Source organism: Cyprinus carpio, chromosome A18 (assembly GCF_018340385.1).
Source record: "Cyprinus carpio isolate SPL01 chromosome A18, ASM1834038v1, whole genome shotgun sequence".
Lineage (NCBI taxonomy): Eukaryota > Metazoa > Chordata > Actinopteri > Cypriniformes > Cyprinidae > Cyprinus > Cyprinus carpio.
In genome coordinates, this window is record NC_056589.1 from 26793064 (window position 1) to 26810348 (window position 17285).

The 17285-nt window shown below is 35.0% G+C and overlaps 1 pseudogene; it reads left to right on the forward strand.

Moving 5' to 3' along the window:
• LOC109051767 overlaps positions 1 to 16708 on the forward strand; it is a 29662-nt pseudogene extending 12954 nt beyond the window's left edge.
• Positions 16709 to 17285: the final 577 nt, after the last annotated feature.

A 17285-nucleotide genomic window follows, 5' to 3' on the forward strand; every position in this document is an offset into this window, starting at 1 on the left:
TCCATTTCTGTCAAGATCTAAAAAAAAAATACATAAAAGAAAGCACAGTTGTGCATAATTCATATATATGTATAGTAATTTTGAGGAAGTATGTTTTTAAATGCATATTTTGTTCCATTTGCATGAATAAAAGAAAGCTGACATAACTGTAAACAAACATAATAAATAATTTAATTTCAGTATTTTTTTATTTAATTTTTTTTTTTAATACTCAGAACCATTTATCGATTTCCAAGCCTAGAATTAAGGTAGGACAGTAAACGAAACCCTTAATGAAGACATGAAGGAAGTCCTGATCACCAGTGTCTCTGTAATATTCTCTCTCTCTCATCTGCATACATTAATATCAGTTAATGCCGTGTTTTTATTGCCGTCTCTGAGCTCTGCTATGCGTTAAACCAGCCGTGTATTAGCAGTCAGCCATTTTCCTGCACGTCTTTTCTCCCATGAACGACTCTCCGGGGACGGAGGAAGAGCAGTCTGGTGCTGTTTAATGCTGGTTAGTTACCCGAGTGTGCTCTTCACAACCCCATTCTCCACCCTTCATGAGCCACTGTGCGTGTTTGGCTTGTAGAAGAGCACAGAAAGCAGTGAATAATACCTGCTCGCCATAATGAGTGCACTTCAGTGTGTTCTGCCTGCAGTTTTGTGCTGCATTTTGGTCATTGAGCCATAAGAAGGTTCGTTCTTGTCTGTGTGTGTGCTGCAGTTAATTATTCCAAATGCCGTTGCTGCCATTGAGGGTTGTGTTTTGTTTATGTGTACGTGAAGATGGCATTTTGTTCCTAAAGAGACGACCATGAATATTGATATAATAATTTTATTTGAATTAAGCGAACATCTAGTCTGAATATGTGTTATTGTAAAAGCATTACTATATTGTTTTATTATTAATTCATATTTTGAATTAGTATTTATTTTTATATTTTTCTGCTTAGTTTTATTCATTTTTATATCAGTTTTAGTAGTACTTCAAATTAACCCAAACAAAATGTTGCCTTGGCAACTGACTAAATTGATATATATATATATATATATATATATATATATATATATATATACATACTGTATGTATACTGTATATATGTGTGTGTGTGTGTGTGTAAGTTGCTTTGCATAAGAGCATCTGCTAAATGTACATTTCTGTTAATGTTTTTTTTTTTTTTTCAATTAACGTAAATGTTTTTTAATAGATGAGTGTATCGAATATGCGTTTTTTTTTAAATTATGATCTGCTGTAAAATATTTCATTTACTAGGTATTATTTTATGAATGGAAAATTTGCCACCTTGATCACACTGAGATGCATTTTAATCTCAGGATGTCTTTTTTTTATGGTTTGATTCATACCTGATTCATACCAAGTCTGCCATAGAATTCTCCATTAGAATTCTCCATAAAATGATTTGTAAAAAATCATCATTGAATCACAAGTTAAAAGGTCGCTCAGATTTATTGGTGAAAAAGAGTAGCATGTCTTGTTTCTATTGTTCAGGAATCATGTTATCTGGTCTTTCATATTACATCAGTATATTTGATAAGAATAAGAATCTGTGAATCACGAGGCAGTCGATTACATCACGGCTGAACGTGTTCTGAATACACACACCTGCGTTTTCAGTAGATTTCCCCATTACGTCTGTATGGCAGTTGGATTCCTTCACCATGCTATCAGTCATGCTGGCCTACTGAGGAAGACATTAGTGCAGAGAGGGAGAGGTGATTGTGTACTGGTGCGAGGGGCACCTTCATCCTCCAGCAGCTCAAGGTGATCCTGTCACAGCCTGATTAATGACTCGTGGTCTGCAGAACACCAGCGCCTCAGAGCCGCCCATGCACATAAAACACAACATGCACATGCACAAATTGCAGTCAAACCTGCTTTATGTCACTATGAATTGTCCATTAAACAGAAGTGATAATAATCTGATGATGGCCAGCGCAGGTGCACAATACCTGCACTAGAGGGCGATGTTGGTATCTTATTAAGTCATATTATATATAGCATTAAAGTGAGTATGCATTATTGTTATCCTGGTTGCACTACTTGCATTAAATAAAAAAATAAAAATGTTCTTTAAAATATCTTCTTTTATTTTCCACAAAAGAATAACATGAATATAGGTTTGGAATGACATGGTGAGTAAATTGACAGTTTTTTTTTTTTTTTTATGAACTGTCCCTTTAAGCACATTTATACAAAGCAAACATTCCTACTTAAAGGCATTCCTACTTAAAGCCCCCCACCCCCCTCAGATTTGGAGAAATGTAGCATGCATCAATGGATGCTCTGCAGTGAATGGGTGCCGTCAGAATGAGAGTCCAAACAGATGATAAAAACACCACAATAATCCACAAGTAATCCACACCACTCCAGTCCAGCAGTTAATGTCTGGTGAAGCCAAAAGATGAGTGTTTGGAAGAAGCAAATCCATCATTAGGATGTTTTAACTTTAAAGTGTTGCTTCTGGCTAAAATATGAGTTCATAATCCATAACAATGATTCCTCCGAAGAAAAAGACCATCTCCTGTTGTCTCTCACATCAAAATCCACTCAACATATTTGTTTAGAGCTGTTTTGGCTTGTAAACTGTGCTCGATCTGTGCAGATTTTTCTCCTGATTCAGACTAGATGACTTTTCCCTGGAGGAAGCAATATTATGGATAGAGGCAGAAGTTAAAAATATCTTGTGGATTTTGGCTTCACAAGACATTAACTGATGGACTGGAGTGGTGTGGATTGCTTGTGGATTATTGTGATGTTTTTATCAGCTATTTGGACTCTCATTCTGACGGCACCCATTCACTGCAGAGCATCCATTAGCTCGCAAGTGATGGAATGCTACATTTCTCCAAATCTGATGAAGAAACAAACTCATCTGCTTCTTGGATGGCCTGAGGGCGAGGAAAATTTCCATTTCTGGCTGAACTATTCCTTTAAGTAGTGAAACTGATCAAAATGCTTGTCCGTAATATGTAATAATGTGAAATGAAACCGATATTCCTTGTTCATCCTGAACGCTGACCCCTTTAAAGTGTGTGGGAATTAAATAAGCGTCTTATTAAGGGAAGGGATATTAAGTGGATTTGACTGCAGTTTGAATCAAATCTACATGTACGCGAGAACATTCCCAGAACGCTGTTTAAACCCAGCACTGCTTGTCCCTGACGCACCATTATTCACCCCATACTGATCTGTCCATCAGTGTGTGAAGGTGTGTGAGCTTTGATTTCTGCTGCTTGTCACTTTATGTCTCTCTCTCTCTCCCTCTCGCTCACTCGCTCAGGCCACTGCTTTGCTCGCTTTATGTTGCTTTGCTGTGTTTTGCTTTGCTCTGCTGTGCTTGTGCTTGATGGTTTGCCTTTTAATCACGACCTGCTCTCGTTTTTGTTTGTTTCCTTCTTTTTTGTCATTTCCAGATTTGCATATCCATTCTTCCTACCTCCTTCATTTGCCTTTCCTTCACTGAGAATGGCAAGCGGGCATTCCACTGACAAATTCAGTTTTCTGTACCCAACAGACACCAGTCAGAACGTTAAGAGGTCAGTCTTAGTGCTCGTGTGTGTATGTGTTTGTGTGTGTTTGTGTTATGTGTGTTTTGGGGTTGGGACGTTACTGATGTTGTGTTCACTCTGATTCCAGCTGTTATGAGCTACATGTCAGTCAGAGCAGCACACGGGTTTCACCTGCTCGTTGCTGGTTTTGTACCTCTGATTAAGTTTATGAAAGTCAACATGACATGTCATTCATAACCCATTTTGCTTTCATAATGATGATGTCATAGATTTCCAGATCCTATCCGAGTGGATTTGTAAAAAATGTCCATTACAGAATCAGGTAATTCCCGGTGCGTGGCCGAAAAACAAGAGGTCTCAGTGATGTCACTGGAATAATGTGTATTTAAAAACATAAATAGACTTTGATTTCATGTTGACTGTAAGCAATAAGGGTTCGTTTTACCCTAATTTTACCAAAAATGAAAAAGTGTTCAATTAAATATACAATTTATTAAATATACACTACCGTTGAAAAGTTGAGAAAAATACAGTATATATATAAATGTTTATTTATTGTAACATATTGTAAAATGTAATTTATTCCTGTGATGCAATGCTGAATTTTCAGCATCATTACTCCAATCTTCAGTGTCACACAATTCTTCAGAAATCATTGTAATATGCTGATTTGCTGCTCAATAAACATTTCAAGAACAAATATAATTTTCTGTCAAGTTTAGTCAATTTAATGTACCTTTGCTGAATAATCACAATTAACATGGTTATGGTTGGCAATAGAATTCAAGTGTGTGTGTGTTGACTATTACAGTGCCTTTTAAACAAGGACTCATCCATTGTATAATAATGTCATTTTTTAAATCTCTAATTAAGCTTATACTTGTTTATTAAAGCAGTAAGCCATGAGAGGCCATGCGTTACAATGATTATTCAATGCTAAAGGGATCTTGTAAGCAACTGATCCCACTTAAACATAGTAAAATCCACTGTAACTCATGACCTCTCGTGACTTAATGCTGTTTTCTCTAACTTGCCAAATATTATATTATACTTCCCTAGTGCATTTTGCATGCTTATAAAATGTTTAGGGGAATGGAAAGCAATTTTCTTTTTGAATCTCTGATATGTTTCATGCAGCATCAAGGCACTTTGACTAGTTGGATGTCGTGACCTTGATCTTTCATAATGGCGTTTTGTGAGTGTGTGTGATCATAGATCATAAATCCGCTCGCTTTGACGCCACATTCCCCTCTGACATTTCACCTCTCCCACACGAGCTCGTGACACACTCATGGCACATCTGAACACATGCTAACAGCTCTGTGCTCGCAGCCTTCTCCCGTTTCCGTCGTGTGTGGCCGAGGTGCGAGGAGAAGGTTCTGACGCATGATCCTCCCCTATTTGTGCACTTTTCTTCCTCTGTTTCTGTCGTTCCCCCTGATTGACTGACTTGATAATTCCATCAGAGTGATCAGGGAATCTGAGAAGAATCTCATTAAGAGAAGATAACACACACACACACACACACACACTGTTTGCCATAAAGATCCGATCACTAGTTCAGTCTCACAATGGAAATATCACTCTACTGCTGTTTTCATGTTCAGCACCATTTTTTTTTATTAACATTATTTCAGATGATTATTTTTGAAGTCTTGGTAAATATCCATCACATGCAAGATTTTTTCAGACCCTGCAAGGATTATTAGCAACCGAATGTGATGTTACACTCCAGGACTTGTGTTTTCAATAATTAATACATTGCATAATAAATAATAATTGCTAACTTTTTTGTAATTGCTTATTTTGATGGGAAAATGAATTCATGGTTTTGTGGCTTTGCATTTGCTAATTCTCTAATGGATTCGCTGAAGTTAAACTTTAGGGCACAGTGAAAGATAAAGGTTTTTTCGCATATACTTGTGTACTCCGTCTCCTGTCTTTGTATGTGTATGAGAAGTAAAAGTGTAGAGTGGCCACCACTTTATATTTATATGTTTTCAGAAATTTTAAAGGATGTAGAGTATAGAAGTAGGTAGAACAATAAAATTATCAGATGTAATTACTGATTAAACAGTAACTGTCACACTACTGTTCAACCATTTGTAGTCTGCACTTTTCTTTTGAAAGGAATGAATACTATTCAGCAAAGATGCATTAAATTGATTTTTTAAAATGACAAAGAAAAATGACATTTATAATGTTGCAAAAGATTACACTTCCAATGCATGCTGTTCCTTCAAAGAAGGATCAAAGAATCCTGAAGAAATGTTTTCAACATTGATAATAATCAGAAATGTTTCTTGAGCAGCAAATCATCATATTAGAATGATTTCTGAAGGATCATGTGACACTGAAGACTGGAGTAATGATGATGGAAATTCAGCTTTGATCACAGAAATAAATAACATTTTACAATATATTCACATAGAAAACTGTTATTTGAAATTGCAAAAATATTTTGGAATATTACTGATTTTAATGTATTTTTGAATCAAATAAATGCATCCTTAGTGAGCATAAGAGATTTATTTATAGATTATATTTTTTTTTTTTTTTTTTTTTTACTGACCCCAAACATTTTAATGGTAGTGTAAATTACATCAGACAGGTAAATGGACATTAATGGTAATCTAATACTTACATTGAAACGCAAGGTTTTATCCTCCAAATGCAACCCAATCACGTGAAAAGCTGCAGTCAAACACATATGAAGGCTGTTTCTTTACTGAGGCTTTACAGAATCATCTTGAATGTGCTCTGAGCCTCTGAGGTTAAACCAGGCTTTACATAATTCATTAAAACCAGGTAAAAATGGACAGTGTAGGGCTTTTCGTGGTATACAGGAAATATGATGCATCTTGTGCGAATATGTAGGGCTACAAATTTTGAGTCGTGTTTGTGTGTGTGTGTGTGTGTGTGTGTGTGTGTGTGTGTGTGTGTGTGTGTGTGTGTGTGTTTTGTGTGTGTGTGTGTGTGTGTGTGTATTTTCATAATTTTGCTTTATGCCTGTTAAATCAACACTGGTCTAACTCATTTGCTGTCTCTCTCTCTCTCTCTGTCTCTTTCTCTCTCAGTAAGAACAGGCTGTCTTCCACCATGAACCCGGTGTACAGTCCAGTGCAGCCGGGAACCCCATACGGAAACCCCAAGAATATGGCATATGCAGGTATGTGATGAGAGACAGCACAACATGTTTTATTAATACATGTCTCACTCTATACAATTCAGCAGTCACATGCTAAAAAAAGGTTTGTTTTCATGATCTCACATTAAAATGTAATGATTCAGCAATAAGAGGACATTTCTGCAATAAATGCAGTTTTTATCATCACTGACGGCAGGGTTTGTCTGATGAGCAGGAATGCCGCAGTGTGTGCATTAATGCGAACTTCACCTCTGTTCAGTGTTTGTTAGTGTGTGTGTGTGTGTGTTCGTGTTCATGCATGTAGAGCCGTGTGAGTGTTGTGTGCATCTGTGTCACTCATGGCAGGTGTTTGTCTGCTGCTATGGCAACGGTGGGCTCATATTTGATGTGCTCTTATTGAAGGGATTCTCTGGGTCAATAGAGACTGTTTTACATGCCAAAATCTCTCTCTCTCTCTCTCTCCCTCACTTTCAGTTGTTTCATAATGCCTTTCTGCCATTACATAGAGGAAAATGTTATTACTTAGAGGTTTTCTCATGTACGATTTAAGTATGAGTTTTATTTTAGAAAATTCTTTAGGAGAAATAAAAATAGAGACAGATGTGACAGTTGTTGACGTACAGTGAAAGTATCTCAGTTAAGCTGTAATAATGAATGTAGATTATTTCTTGACATAATTTGCTGGGAAATAGATCGACTTTGGTATCGAGACAAATTTGAGTACAATTTAAGACATTGTTAAGATCTCTTATAAAACTCTACAAAAAGTGTGCTCATGCAATCAGAGGGGAGTTAGTTAGGGTAGTCTTGAATTAATTAATTGAATTTATTTGATTGTCAAAAATGAAAAATTTCAGCTTTAAAGACAGAATGAATATTTCAGCATATTTACTTTCTTAGCACATGTTTCTGCTCTTGTTACTAAAGATTCATCAGTGCACGTTATTCCAAAGATAATAAATATTGGTCTTTGTAATCTTTCATCATAATGTAATCACTTTCAATAGCAAATAGCTATTTCAGTCATTTTAGGTTGCTTCATTTCTAAAATGTTCTAAAAAGCTAATAGTCAGGTCACATTTATTAATATAAATTTACATATGCGTTACAGATTGTTTTAAAGCATAATAAAGTGTTAATGTTGCAAAATGTATCAATTACGAAACATTTTTTTCAGCTGTAACACATTTCTACAATTAGTATTTAGTTCAGTGTTGATGATTCAGTTCAGTTTAATAATATTGTCAGTGTTGCAAAAGTTCATCATTTTGATATATTGAATATTTGCTCATATTTGAGACAGTAATTTAATAACTGCAATAATAGCATGTTTTATAAAAAGATGTGGGATAGAAATGCTCTGGCAGGTGAATTTGAAGGTGAATGCCAGGGTTGAGCATTCTCCTGAATCTCTTCTTACAGATAAATACACATAAGTGGCATGAGATTGAGTAAAGGATGCGAGAATCATCAGTCGTAAGAAGCATGTGATGTCACAGACTCGCGTTAGATGAGCTGAACCTGTTTCCTCCAATGTCTATCAACCTGTTTCAGACCTGAATGCTCTTCCCATGATGCCCTGTACGTCTGATAGCTCGTGCTGTTCTTTATGAGAGCGATGCGCTGGCTTTCACACTCATCTGACTGTGTCTTATTGAGACAGACGAGTCATAATGGAGGACCATCTGTGCCCATCCTGTCCAATCAAGCTCTCTCTGACTCTCTCTGTCCTTTTCTTATGATGGCACAGGTTCCAGAGATTGATTTGCATCAGTATGTCTGGAAAAATGAACAGCCTCTTCATTTACAGAAATGAATCTGCACTTGCTGTCATGAATTTATGTTCTGATGACTGAAACATTTGTCTAATTTGGTGTATGCTCAAAAACATCAGCAGTGCCGAGATCATGGGTTTGATTTCCAGCGAATGCATGCACATGATCAAATCTCCAGATGTTTTGTATTAAAGAAGGTAGAGTCGGTTTTGATTAGTCCTCAAACAATACGCCTCTTTAAATCATCAATATGAGATCTAGTGAGCAGTGTGGCAGATGTCCAATATATAATATTTATTATAATTTTTTTTTTTTCAAAGAAATTAATACTTTTATTGATCAAGGATGTATTAAATTGATCCAAAGTGACAGTAAAGACATTTATAATGTTATAAAAGATTTCTATTTCAAATAAATGCTGTTCTACTTTCGATTCATCAGAAGAAAGTATCATGGTTTCCACAAAATATGAAAACTGTTTTCAGCATGATTGTTTTAAATGTTTGTTGATCAGAAATTTTTTATATTAGAATGATTTCTGAAGGAGCATGTGACACTGAAGACTGGAGTAATGATGCTGAAAATTCAGCTTCATATCACAGGAATAAAATATACTTTCAAATATAAAACTGGTCTTTTAAATTGTAATGATATTTTACAATATTGTTGTTTTTACTGCATTTTTAATCAAATATATGCAGTTTTGATGAGCATAAGTGCAAACTTTTGAACGGTTGTATACATAATTTAATATCAGTAAAAATTACATATATGCACAATATTTACTCGATTTATTGAGGAAAATTGTTTATCTTGAATAAACATTACTTTATTAGCCAGTACAATTCAGTCATTAAAAATGGCCACTACATCATTCAAAAAATAGCTTGTTTTGATTTCATGTTGATTTTCAACAAGTTTTAGTGTCATTTCTCAACTGCTGTCTCTTTGCACGGTTACAGGTTATCCAGGAGTTTACCCTACGACTGCCCCGACCTACACAGCCAACCTTTATCAGACAGGTAGCCCGGGATACCCACCAGGTGTGTAAACACATGCTTTCTCAACGCTGTCCAGTGTATATGGAGTATTACACACTTACATTAGTAAAAAACACATTTACACACTTCAGTGATCCATTAACAACAATCAAACACATGCAGCATTCACAAACGCAGTAATGCATTACACTGTCTATAGCCTCGTTTTGATGATGCTGGCCTGTGACTGAACAGTTAAACAGTGTATCACTGTTCTATACTGTAGTGCTGCTTCCAGCTAGTGACATACATACAACATCTTCATAAGGGTTCGAAAAATGGCTTCATTTGTATTCGTGTAACAGTGTAACTCATAAAGCCACTGCTTTGTTTTTTATGAGCTTCTTCCTGAAATGATTTTAGGACATACATCTATTTGTGTCTTGAATCTCGAGTGATGTATGCAAATTATATTTTGAAGTTTTTCAGGTGTAAATCTGCTTCATTTGAGTGTGAAATTGAGTCTGGAGAGAAACCAGACACAGTGAGGATGAGTCATGTGAAGAAGGTTGACTTTAATGCAGATCATTTCCCATTAGTATTGTGTTAACAGGCTTGTTTGAGCCAGCGGTGACTCAACTTTTAGCATGGCCATTAACACTGTTTTGTTAAAAAAATTCTACCGGATTTGTGCTGTAAGTAGACATTTTTGGATCAGGATGTAAATGGTGCACTAGTGGATTGGTTTGTGAGGTCTGTGGTGTGATCAGTGCCATCCTGAACAGATGCTTGTATAATTTCTGTCTGTAATGTTATGACATGCCACCTGCCATTTTCAGATGCTTGTACAGACTGTCTTAGATCAGAGATCCAGTTGACATTTTGCTGGTGGAATCAGGTTATATATATATATATATATATATATATATATATATAGATATATATATATATATATATATATATATATATATATATATATATATATATATATATAAATGCTCATTCATATTTTTATGTTTGGTCTAGTTTCTGGCTTGTTTGGATGTGATCTTAGATATCAGTAAATTATACTTTTGGTTGAACAGCACTTTATTTACACAATCTGATACACTTTCTCAATACGTTTCTTTGTTTTTCCACCCAGTATCTCCATTACATGCATTTGGAGCTCAAAGATTTCTACAAGATCTTTTTTATTTATGATTAAAAATACCATTTAAAATACATATTACAAAAAGTGGTTACTAAATGCTAAATACAAAGAATAAAATGCAACTAAATGATAAAGAGCATAGGAGAGCAAATTTATATATACAAAAAGCAGGAAATTTATATATATAAATATATAAGTAGTGATTTATTTTGATAATTACAAAATTTGCTGATGGTTTAGTCATAATGTTTATCTTCTGAGTTTTAGCATGTTTTTACAAAAACTGGAGCATTTCCATTCATATTACTGATTTTAAAAAACTATTAGCAATTAATCTGTTATCTGCCTGATTTTAGTTATCCTATTGACAAAATTCATTATTTTTATTATTGATTTTATTTATGTCCATTTTTATTTTCTCTCTCCACTAATAGTACATTATTTATATATTTCACATGACAATAAAATAAAGAATAATAAAAACGTCAGTGGTAATGAAGCTTAGCTATTTGTATTTATTTTAATTTATTTTAATAATTACAAAATATTCTCATGGTTATAAGTCAATGTTAATTTTCCAGTAATGTTTAGTGCCAGCTTTACATTAAGTGAAAGGTTTTCACACGTTGTTGATTTTAAAAACTTTCCTAACTATAATTGTTTATCAGCTATATTTTGCCCTTTTAGTTATCAGTATAGAGGTCGACCTCTATTATCTATTAAATGTATGGATCTTTTAGACCATACTTCCTACAGTATCATAATTTAATCATTTTTTTAAGTAGCATGGTTATCATAATAGATATCTGAATCAGATATAAAGGCCTGCGCAGAGCTGTAATGCTGCGGTTAAAAATCATGTGCGCAGCGTCTATGCGGCAGAGCCCCATGCCATTGTGATTCTCTCTCTCTCTCTCTCTCTCTCTCTCTCGGTCTCTCTGTGCTCTCTTGTATTTGGGAACATTGCACGAGTTCACACATTCGCCCCCTTGTGGCTTTGCCAGGATTGCTGCATTGGGAAGGAAGGAAGGCTTACAATGAAATACCTTTTAATCACTTTGCTGATGCGTTTATCTGACGTAACTTCCTGCAATCTTATTACAGAGTCAGTCCTCCTGGAGTAATCCGGGTTGCGTGGCTATCTTACGGCCAATAGTTCATGATCTCCCTTTGAGGGATTTCAGCCTACAGTGAACTTTGCTTAGATCTTTAACCTCTATGCCAACTCATAAAGTCATATGAGTTAGCATTCTACCATATTTCTAAGACTTTCTTTGCAGTATATGTAGCATAACAGCATAAACTCCACATGTAAAGATTACTACATTTGCCAAAATGTGCAGTAGATGTTTGTAGCACGCTCCATGCAATATCACACATTTAATCTTCCATTTCTAGGGTGACAAATGAACCATTATGAACCATAGATTATTTTTAACATGTCCCTTTGTTGATTAAACTACCAAAAGTAAGACATTTTACATAAAATTGGAATAAGTGCAAATTAACCTTTCTGTGAGGATATAACTAGATCCACGTGCTGAATTAAAGATGCAATATATTATATACTGTATTGTATGCAAGCTTTCCAATCCAGTTGTAATCCATCATTCTGATATCCGAATTTTTAAATCTTTTTGCACTGCCAGATGTTGACACATTTAATACAAAATTGAACTAAGGATAGAAAATAAAGTGATTAGGTCATGTGACAACAATCTAGTATATTGCCATTTAAAATATTAGTGGATAATGCTTATTGTTTTATATATTTTTTTAATATATATTTAGGCAGTGTACGGTGCATATTCCATAGCATTCAGTAACCAGTATGATAATGTTTTGATTTTGAACCATAGTGTGATTTATTGATATTCAGTGATGTTCAGTTTTTTGGGAGGAATTGAACCATCTTTTCTTTTTGAATAGAAAAATCTTTGTGAATGTTGTCATTTTTTGTGTTTTCTTTTTTGAATAGAAAAATCGTTATTTTTGAAAAGTTGAATGTGCGTTACTGCTTGAACTACAATCTTTCTTTATTGCCATAAGAGAAGAATATCAATGTAGCATAAAGAGCATTTAGTTTATTATTGTCTTTTACACAATGCCACATCCCATATTAGGTAAATTGGCCAGGTTGGTAGTTTTAGTTTCACTAACCTGCCCTGCAAAAATGTCCCATGCTTAATTCATCATCTGCTTGCTTCAGGATTGTGGGTAGTGTTGAAATCAATGGTTGCTATGGTAGATCGGTCTTTTAATTGAATAGGATTTTTTACTTCTGGAACCCTACTTTTGGTGTTTATGTTAATGCAGGTTTACTGATGGACTGTGAGTGGAGGACAGGCAGTCAGGCAGATTTTGGAGATTAAGATTTGGCCACACACAATAGTGACGCATGTCAGTAACCCTTTTGTGTTGTTGTGTTTTGTTTGGGACAGTGCTGCTGGTGAAGCAGGCCTGGCCCCAGACGGCATCTGCTCCGGGGCCCGCCAGAAGGCTCCTATGACCTGGCCATGGACGCTGGTTCAGAGAGCAGGCAGTACCAGGCCTCATCTACAGCATTCAGTAAATATCATTACTATACTCTACTGTAACTGCTGTGTGTTCCCCTGTGACTCTATAACACACAAACACACACCCTTTCCCCGCACTGCAAAGAAAGAACACTTGCCCTCATTGTTCTGTTTCCCCCGAGTGTGTGCACACACACACACACACTTTTGGCCCTGCAGGATTTGATCACATAAAGACTTTTTCACGCATGCTGTGTAAACACACTTTACAACAAGTTCTGTTCCAAAACCCAGTGAGCTGCTTACATAGGCAATTACCTTCTAAGGCAGTATCCTAAGTCAAATGAAAGTAGTTGTTGATTTTTATATACATATATATATATATATTTGGTCAGAGATGCGAAAAAAATGCTGTGTTTATTATTATTTTGTATAATAATAACAATAGTACTAATAATTTTAATACTAATTTTATTTTATAGTTCAATAGAATTATTGTATATCTGTAATATATTTTTATAATGATTTGTTTAATATTTATAATTTAAAAATAATGAAATAAAATTTTATTTTGAAGTATTATCCCTATTAATTAACAAGCTTATTTTATATTTATTTTGATTTATTATTATAATGGATGATTTTTTTTCACATTGCATACTTACTGCAAAAGATAAATGCTATACTAATTTATGCCAAAAGTGCAAATCATTAAGATACAGATTTTTTTTTTTTATTATTTACAATTTTAGTAATTTCGTTGTGTGGTTTTTTTCATATTTATTAGTGTTTTTTATGTCTTTATTAATTTTATTTCAGTTTTGGTTATTGTAATACATCAGCTAAATGAACATGAACTAGCTGAAATGAAATAAGTTGAAGTCTAATATATATGTAATTTTTTTTTTTTTTTATGGATTTAATTAACTCTGAAATGAAACAAATGCATTCTTTTGTGTTTCTTTTGTGATGTCTTAAAATGCTGTCTATGTAGGCAGTTCACTAGGGTTTGTGACAGGTAGTATCATACTGTCTGAGATCTAAGGTTTCATTCTGAGACTGCAATGTTAAATGAGTGTTGTGGGGGTTGTATTAGACAGATTGAAAGGCTTGAGTCCGGCGTGTTGCATCAGTGGTCATGGTCAGTGTAGAAATGACTGACAGTGTGTCTTTAGTATGAAGGGAATCTGTCGGTGTGTTGTATAACTAATAACGCCTCAAGCCATGTATTCTTCCCATTTGTGCAGCTGAAGTCACATTCTTGTGCATTTTTTTCCACTTTGATGTCAACAATAAAAAGTCTAACAGACAGTGTGTGTAGAAAAGAGGAAGTGTGAATGTTGTGCACTTCATATGGTTGCTTTAGTTTAGTTAGGCACACTTTTGTGCAGCACACTCCATCCTTACAACTCTAGTGTGCTTTACTGTTGCCTCACCAGAAGTGTGGCGATATGGAGGTTTTGGAAATCCAACCAGAGACATAGACGAGTGTAAATTAATATTTTTTTTAGACATAAATAGTGTTTATTCGATTGCTTTTTGTGGCAGACGCCTGCTTGACCTAACGCTGTCTTTCTCTGTCTCATTCTCTCTTTTTCAGGATATACTGCAGAACACCTTATAAAGTGCCCCCTACTCAGAAACATGGAGCTCCTCCGCCCTATTCCCCATCTCCCAACTACCAGACGGCCATGTACCCCATAAGAAGTGCCTATCCCCAGCAGAACCTCTATGCTCAGGTAAAATCTAATTATAACCTGTAACCAGCTGGAATTACACCACAATCCATGATTAGCAAAATGCTTTGTTATGTTTTTGACAAAGAGAGAAATCCAACTTGACTTGACCCTTTATTTGCCTCCTATCCAGGACTATTGGGATTTGTTCCCATAACACCCACCATCACAATACAGTGAATCATCCCCTTACAGGATTTGACCGTACAGCCTTTCAGCTCCCGTCACCGGTCTTTTGTAATTTGATTTGATCTTGTTTCTCAGGGTGCTTATTACACACAGCCAGTGTACGCCGCCCAGCCTCATGTCATCCACCACACCACCGTGGTCCAGCCCAACAGCATCCCCTCCGCCATCTACCCCGCTCCTGTACCGCACCCCCGTCCAACGGTATGGCCATGGGCATGGTGGCCGGGACAACGATGGCCATGTCTGCTGGTGAGATACTCAAAAAAAATTTATATTATTGAAGCTAAGAAATTATATTTAAAAATTTTTAATTATCATTTGTGCTTCTGTAGCTCAAGTGGTAGAGCATTGCGTTAACAAGTGCAAGGTTGGGGGTTCGATTCCCCGGGAACACATGATAGGTAACAATTGATAGCCTGAATACACTGTAAGTCGCTTTGGATAAAAGCGTCTGCTAAATGCATAAATTTAATTTAAATTAATATGTACTTGAATGTGTATTAAAAATACAGCTACTACTTTCCTACTTCATCAATGGGTATATTAGGTATATAGATGTTTTAAAATAAAAATAAGTTTTTATTATAAAAATATATTACGTTTTACAATTTATATAATCAATGTTTTTAATAAATTTTTAGTTGATTAACTGAGATTTTATTTCAATGCTAGTTTCAACTACTGCAATATCGCTTTTAAAACTTTTTTTGTTTTAGTTCAGCATTAAGGTGTATTTTTTATTAAACATAAATATATATGTCTATGTTTAAATATATATTTTTTATTATATATTTCTAGAAAAAAAAAATTTTGGGGGGAATTTTTATAATGAAAAATATATTAAATTAATGCAACATTTATATAATAAATGTTTTTAATTTATTAATTAGATTTATTACAAGTGATAAATTAGAAATAAAACACTATATATTCTTTTTTTTTTGTGTGTGTGTGTGTGTGTGTGTGTGTGTGTGTGTGTGTGTGTGTGTGTGTGTGTGTGTGTGTGTGTGTGTGTATTTTTTTGGTTAAATATAAATACATATTTAAAATAAAAGAAATCCTTGAAAAATTTTATTAAAATTATAGAAATGGCATTTTAATTATATATATTAAAAAATTTGAAGTTTCATTTTTAATTAAATTAATATTTTTATTAAAAATAAAACATTTATAATTTAGAAAAGTTATTTAAAAAAATTAATAAAATTATATTAATAAATACTTTTTTACATTTATTTATTAGATTTATTTAAAATGACATCGACTGGGATCTATAGACTCAGCAGCAGCAAGGCAGCACACTATTGGTTCTTATTGGTTCCAGGACTTAATGTGTGTTTGTGTGATAGTGTATTAAATCATTTTGATTTAAAAATGACCTTTCAATCTCTCCCAAAGGAACACTGCTGACCACCCCTCAGCACACTCAGATTGGAGCACACCCCGTCCCCGTGCCAACATACCGACCCCAAGGAACACCTGGGTACAGCTACGTGCCACCTCACTGGTAGAGCTCACCTGCCAATCATGTGAGACACCGCCCACATGACTTATTCATCTTTGCTCCACCCACCCAGTGCAGAGCAATCGCCGACTTCATCGTTTTCCTCTCTCTCTCTCCTCTCATCTCTCTCTCTCTCTCTATCTCTCTCTCTCTCACTCACAGATCTGGAGTCAAACATTGTATGCAACTACGGCAAGTCTTACATCGGCGCTCTGTTGCTCAACAGTGAGGCGCCACGTCTGTTTGCAAGAACAAAGAGAAAAAAGTGCAAGGTCACTTTATGCATTCTTACGTTGTTTTTGTAAAGCTGCTTTTTTTATCTTTTATTTAATTTTTATATTTTTTTTTATTTTTTTTTATCTCATTTTTTTGGGATGATTGTTCTTGCATTAGGTTATTTTAATTTCTTCATTGTTCCATAGTTACTCTATAACGAACCTCCAGAATGATTTCTACCAATCACGATCTGTCTTTGTGTTCAGTATAAACGCTGCTGATGTGGTGTAGGGAATGTACCGACGCAATATCAGCCACCACCTCGATCATACTAATCCAATTACGCTGCAAAATTTTAATTTAACCTTTATTTGATCGCATCGTGGGTCACTTTTTTATTACTTTGTATTTAGTTACAGCGGATTAAGCGGTGTTTTCATTTCGAGAGCCTTCGCCTGGTAGGTGAGTGCTCGTAGAGGGCGGGTATTATGCTTGGTGAATTTATACGTTTTCCAGTTTAAAACTCAATTCTCCCTCATTTCGTTCTGTCAT